The sequence below is a fragment of the Cylas formicarius genome, unplaced genomic scaffold (genome assembly GCF_029955315.1).
Source record: "Cylas formicarius isolate icCylForm1 unplaced genomic scaffold, icCylForm1.1 PGA_scaffold_183__1_contigs__length_9780, whole genome shotgun sequence".
Classification (NCBI taxonomy): Eukaryota; Metazoa; Arthropoda; class Insecta; order Coleoptera; family Brentidae; genus Cylas; species Cylas formicarius.
This window is the reverse complement of record NW_026844257.1, coordinates 1,121-8,102: the sequence shown is the minus strand read 5'-3', so window position 1 is coordinate 8,102 and position 6,982 is coordinate 1,121. Positions and strand designations below refer to the sequence as shown.

The 6,982-nt window shown below is 20.1% G+C and overlaps 1 pseudogene; it reads right to left on the bottom strand.

Moving 5' to 3' along the window:
- Positions 1 to 464: 464 nt before the first annotated feature.
- Positions 465 to 4,073, bottom strand: LOC132695970 (cytochrome b-like; annotated as a pseudogene).
- Positions 4,074 to 6,982: the final 2,909 nt, after the last annotated feature.

The following is a 6,982-nucleotide window of genomic DNA, read 5'->3' as shown; positions in this document are numbered from 1 at the left end:
AGTATAAAATTTATATTAATATTTTAATTTTTTTATTAAAATAATAAGTTAAATTAATAAATTTATGAAATAATGATTAAATTAGTAAATAATATATATATATATATATAATTGTTTGTTTAAGGTTAATTTAAGGAATTCAGCAAATATTTTTTTCACCTGTTTATTAAAAACATGTCCTTTTGAAAATAATTTAAGGTCTAACCTGCCCAATGAGGAATTTAATGGCCGCAGTATATTGACTGTGCAAAGGTAGCATAATCATTAGTTTTTTAATTGAAAGCTTGTATGAAGGGTTGAATGAGAAAAATACTGTCTCAGATTAATTTAAATTGAATTTTATTTTTAAGTTAAAAAGCTTAAATATTAATTAAAGACGAGAAGACCCTATAGAGTTTAATAATATAATAAATTTATTTTTTAGAATTTATATAATAAATTTTACTTGTTATTTAGTTGGGGTGATTTAAAAATTTAATAAACTTTTTTTATATAAAAACATTAATTTATGAAAAAATGATCCTTTAATAAAGATTAATAGATTAAATTACCTTAGGGATAACAGCGTAATTTTTTTTTAGAGTTCAAATCAAAAAAAAAGTTTGCGACCTCGATGTTGGATTAAAATTTATATTTGGTGTAGGAGCTAAATTAATTTGGTCTGTTCGACCATTAAAATTTTACATGATCTGAGTTTAGACCGGTGTAAGCCAGGTTGGTTTCTATCTTAATTTTATTAAGAATTTTTAGTACGAAAGGACCAAAATTTTATTAAATTAATTATTTTAGAATAATAATAATGTTATTTTGACAGAAAATTGTGTAAGATTTAGAATCTTTTTATGTATGTTATATACAAATAACAAATGATTTTTTTAGATAAGATTATAGTTTTTTCTTTGAGATTAATTTTAGTAGTGATAGTATTTTTGAGCGTTGCTTTTATAACATTATTAGAGCGTAAGGTCTTAGGGGGAATTCAAATTCGTAAGAGGGTCCTAATAAAGTTGGATATTTAGGTATGATTCAGCCTTTTAGAGATGCTTTAAAATTGTTTTTGAAGGAACAAACTTTTCCTTTAAAATCTAATATTAATTTATATTATATTTCTCCTATTATAAATTTATTTTTAGTGGTTATATTATGATTATCAATACCATTTTTAAGTGTAAATTTAAATTTTAATTTGTCGGTTTTATTTATTTTAAGAGTGTCAAGATTAGGAGTATATAGAATTATATTGGCTGGATGATCTTCAAATTCTATATATGCTTTATTAGGAGGATTACGGGCTATTGCTCAAGTTATTTCTTATGAAGTAAGATTAGTATTAATTTTATTATCTTTTATTTGTATAATTATAAGTTTTAATATTTTGGATTTTATTAAATTTCAAGAAATAGTTTGATTTATTTATTTTATATTTCCTTTATGTTTTATATGATTTATTACTAGGTTAGCTGAAACAAATCGAACTCCTTTTGATTTTGCTGAAGGGGAATCTGAATTAGTTTCTGGTTTTAATGTTGAGTATAGAAGAGGGGGATTTGCTTTAATTTATTTATCAGAATATGCAAGAATTTTATTTATAAGAATATTATGTAGAATAATTTTTTTAGGGGGTAATATTTGATCTTGAGTGTTTTATTTAAAGTTGAGTTTAATAGTTTACTTATGAATTTTAGTTCGGGGATCTTTACCTCGGTATCGTTATGATAAGTTAATAAATTTATGTTGAAAAAATTATTTACCTATTTCTTTAAATTTATTAATATTATTTTTTTCTATTATAATTTATATATTTTTAAATTTTTAACTTAATTATATATATATATATATATATAGTTTTTATATTATATTTTAGGTTAATATTTAATGTATTAAAGTTTATATAGTTTAGGATTTTTAAATATTTAAAATATAATTATTTTAGTTTAAGGAAATATTTTGAGTATAATTAATAATATAATTATAAATAAGGAAATATTTTAAGTACAATTATCTGTATAATAATTATAAATAAGGAAATATTTTAAGTACAATTAGTAATATAATAATTATAAGTAAGGAAATACTTTAAGTACAATTATCTATATAATAATTATAAGTAAGGAAATATTTTAAGTACAATTAATAATATAATTATAAATAAGTAAATATTTTAAGTACAATTATCTATATAATAATTATAAATAAGGAAATATTTTAAGTATTAAAGTTTAAATTATTTAAAGTTGGACATTTAGAGTTAGTAATTTAGGCTAAGGAAATATTTTAAGTACAGTTATAGATTTAATTTAGTTAAAAATTTAAAATTTTAAGTATATATTTATAGAATATTTATAAATATAAATTATTTAATTTATTTATATATGTATATATAATTATATTTATTATTAGTATATTATTATTAATTATTATTTAGTTTATATATTATTATAATTATTATTATTATTATTTTTTAACTTTTTAGGGAGATATTTTAAGTACTAATTTTTTAGGCTTAAGATATAATTGTACTTAAAATATTTACCTAAAAAGTTAATAGAAATTTGTATTTCTTTATTATACTTTCAAAGTATATACTTATTCAAGTTCATTAACTATAAATAGAGATATTTATTTCATATATTTATAAATAAATATCTTATTAGAAAGTAGGAAAAATAACAAATTGTAAAAAATTGCCCTAAGTTAATATAAGGATTTTCTACGGGGGATATGCCGATTCATGTTAAAATTAAAATGATAGATACAAATATTCAAAATAATATTTTATTAATAGGGTAAAAATTAATTCTTGAATTTTTATTATTAATAATTGGCAGCGTATATAAAATTATAATTGAAAGGAATATAATAATAACACCTCCTAGTTTATTGGGGATAGATCGAAGAATTGCATAAGCGAATAAGAAATATCATTCAGGTTGAATATGGATAGGAGTAACTAAAGGATTAGCTGGCGTAAAATTATCAGGATCTCTTAATATATAAGGTATGGTTAGAGTAATTAAAGTTAATCTAAAAATTATAATTAGCATTCCTAATAAATCTTTAAAGGAATAGTAAGGATGAAATGGAATTTTATCTAAATTATTATTTAATCCTAAGGGATTTGATGATCCAGATTTATGAAGAAAAAGTAAATGAATAATAATTAAGCTAAGGATAATAAAGGGGAGAATGAAATGAAAAGTAAAGAATCGAGTTAATGTAGCATTATCTACAGCAAATCCCCCTCAAATTCAAATTACAGCAGAGTTTCCTAAATAAGGGATAGCTGAAATAAGATTAGTAATTACTGTAGCCCCTCAAAAAGATATTTGTCCTCAAGGTAAAACATACCCAAGAAAAGCTGTTGCTATAGATAATAAAAAAATTGTTACTCCAATTAGTCATGTTCTTTTTAGATTTGAGGACCCGTAATAAATTCCTCGTCCAATATGAATATATATACAAATAAAAAATATTGATGCTCCATTGGCATGAAGAGTTCGAATTAATCATCCAAAATTAATTTCTCGACAAATGATTCTTACTCTATTAAATGCTAGTTCAGTGTGGGGATAATAATGTATAGCTAAGAATAAACCTGTAATAATTTGAATTAAAAGACAAATTCCTAATAAACTTCCAAAATTTCATAAATAGGAAATATTTGAAGGAGAGGCTAAATCAATAAGTGAATTATTAATAATTTTAAATAAAGCGTTAGATTTTCGGTAGGGTGAATTTATCATTAGAATATTTTACGTAGGGGCCCGAAATTATTTATAGTAATTGTTACAATTGTAATTAAAGTTACTAATAAGTAAGTTATAATTATAATTAAAATAAAATTATTAGGATAATTAAAATATTTTCTTAAGAATAGTTCTATGTTGTGAGGATTAAATATTTCATTAGAATTTTTAAAATAGATAAAATAAGAGTCATATATATAAATTATTAAAATATTAATAAGATTAATAATAATAAAAGTAACTAAAATATTATAAAATTTTTTAAATTTATTATTGGAGGAAATTCTTGTTATATAAATAAAAATAATTATCAATGCTCCTACAATAATTATGAATAGAATATAAGATACTCAATAATTTAAATTTATTAATCCAATAATTAAGGAAATTATAATTGTTTGTAAAAGAATAATAATTCCCATTGAAATTGGATGATTAATAAGTAATACTATAATGGATAAGGATAAATTTATTCTTAATAAGAAATATATTATATCAGAAAATAGTTTAAATAAAATTTTAATTTTGGAGATTAAGGATAGAGTTTTCTTTTTCTGAAACTTAAAGAAATATTTCATTTCTGGTTTACAAGACCAGTATTTTAATTAAATTATTTAAGTTAAAATATAATGATAATTAATTTTTATATATTTAGAAGAGTAATGTTTATTATTGGTTTATTATTTTTTATTATAAAAAGTAATTATTTATTATTGATATTATTAAGATTAGAGTTTTTAGTTATTTCTTTATATTTTAATATAGGATTAGTATTAAGATTTAATTTAAGAGATTATTTTTTTTTAATAATATTTTTAACCGTAAGTGTATGCGAAGGTGCTTTAGGTTTAGCAATGCTTGTATTAATAATTCGAAGATATGGAAATGATTATTTAAATTCTATATTATTATTATGATAAAATATATTCTTATATTAGTAATATTGATACCTTTAAGTTATTTAAATATATTTTGATTGATTCAATTTATAATATTTATTATTAGTTTTTTTTTAATACTTGGATTTAGAATACAGAATTATATAATTAATATTAGATATATATTAGGTATAGATATTATATCTTTTTGTCTTAGATTATTAAGTATTTGAATTGGTTCTTTAATAATCATAGCTTCTGAAAATTTATATAGAAAAAATAAATATAGAGATCTTTTTTTATTTTTAATTTGTTTATTAATAATTTTTTTATTATTATCATTTATATCAATAGATTTATTTATATTTTATTTATTTTTGAAGCTAGATTAATTCCAATTTTAATTTTAATTATTGGATGGGGTAGACAACCAGAACGTTTAGATGCTGGATTTTATTTGTTAATATATACATTATTTGGATCATTCCCATTATTATTAGGTATTTTTTTTATTTTTTATATATATGGAAGATTAACTTTTTTTAATTTAGAAATTTCTTTTAGATTAATTTTATATTTAAGTATAGTGTTAGTATTTTTAATTAAAATACCACCGATATATTTTTTTCATTTATGGTTATTAAAGGCTCATGTAGAGGCCCCAATTTCTGGATCAATAGTATTAGCTGGCGTTTTATTAAAATTAGGAGGATATGGGCTTATTCGAGTAATAATTATATTTTTAGATTTTAAATTTATAAATTTATTAATTATAAATATTTCATTGTTCGGAGCTGTAGTTATTTCTATAATTTGTTTACGTCAAAGAGATATAAAATTATTAATTGCTTATTCTTCTGTTTCTCATATGGGTTTAGCTTTAGCTGGAATTATAAGGTTAAGTTATATAGGTATAATTGGGGCTTTAATTATAATAATTGCCCATGGTTTATGTTCTTCTGGTTTATTTAGTATTGCAAATATAATATATGAACGAACAATAAGACGAAGAATTTATTTAAGAAAAGGATTTTTAAATATTATACCTTCTTTAAGCTTATGAATATTTTTATTATGTTCTTCAAATATAGCAGCCCCCCCCTCAATAAATTTATTAGGTGAGATTTTTTTAATTAATAGTTTAGTCAGATTTAGAAATTTGAATATATTATTTTTATTTTTAACTACATTTTTTAGAGGGGCTTATTCATTATATTTATATTCTTTTTCTCAGCATGGAAAATTTAGTTCTTATATTTTTAGATTTATAAATATAAATATTCGTGAACATTTTTTATTATTATTACATTGAATACCTTTAAATATATTGTTATTAATTAGAAATTTATTAATTTATAATTTTTAATAAACTTAAATATTTTATATAAATAAAATATTAATTTGTGGAATTAAAGAAATGGAAACATTTTAAGTAATAAAAATTTGTAAAATTTATTCATTTTGGATTTTGATTTTTTCTGTATTATTAATTTTAATTAGTATAAATTTATTAATTAAGGATAAAGTTTATTTGTTAGAGTATGAATTATTAAATTTTAATTCCGTTTCTTTAATTTTTTCTTTATTAATTGATTGAATATCTTGTATATTTATAGGATATGTATTATTTATTTCCAGAATGGTAATTTTATATAGAGAAGATTATATAAAAGGAGATTTAAATATTTCTCGATTTATCATATTAATTTTGCTGTTTGTTATTTCTATATTATTATTAATTATTAGCCCAAATTTAGTGTCAATTTTATTAGGATGAGATGGCTTGGGCTTAGTGTCTTATTTATTAGTAATTTATTATCAAAATGTTAAATCTTATAATGCAGGTATGTTAACAGCTTTGTCTAATCGTATCGGAGATGCGGCTTTATTATTATCAATTTCTTGAATAATAAATTATGGTAGTTGATCTTATATTTATTATTTAAATTTTATAAAAAGAGATTTTTCTATACAGGTATTAGTATTATTTATTGTTTTAGCTGCATTTACTAAAAGAGCTCAAATTCCTTTTTCTTCATGATTGCCAGCAGCTATAGCTGCCCCAACTCCCATTTCTTCATTAGTTCATTCATCTACTTTAGTAACTGCAGGAGTTTATTTATTAATTCGATTTCAAGAAGCTTTTAGTAGAAGATTAATATTTTTAATATTATTTTTAAGAATAATAACTATATTAATATCTGGTATTGCAGCTAATTTTGAGAATGATTTAAAAAAAATTATTGCTTTATCAACATTAAGGCAGTTAGGATTTATGATAAGAATTTTATTTTTAGGTAGAGTAGATTTAGCTTTTTTCCATTTATTAATTCATGCTTTATTTAAAGCTTTAATGTT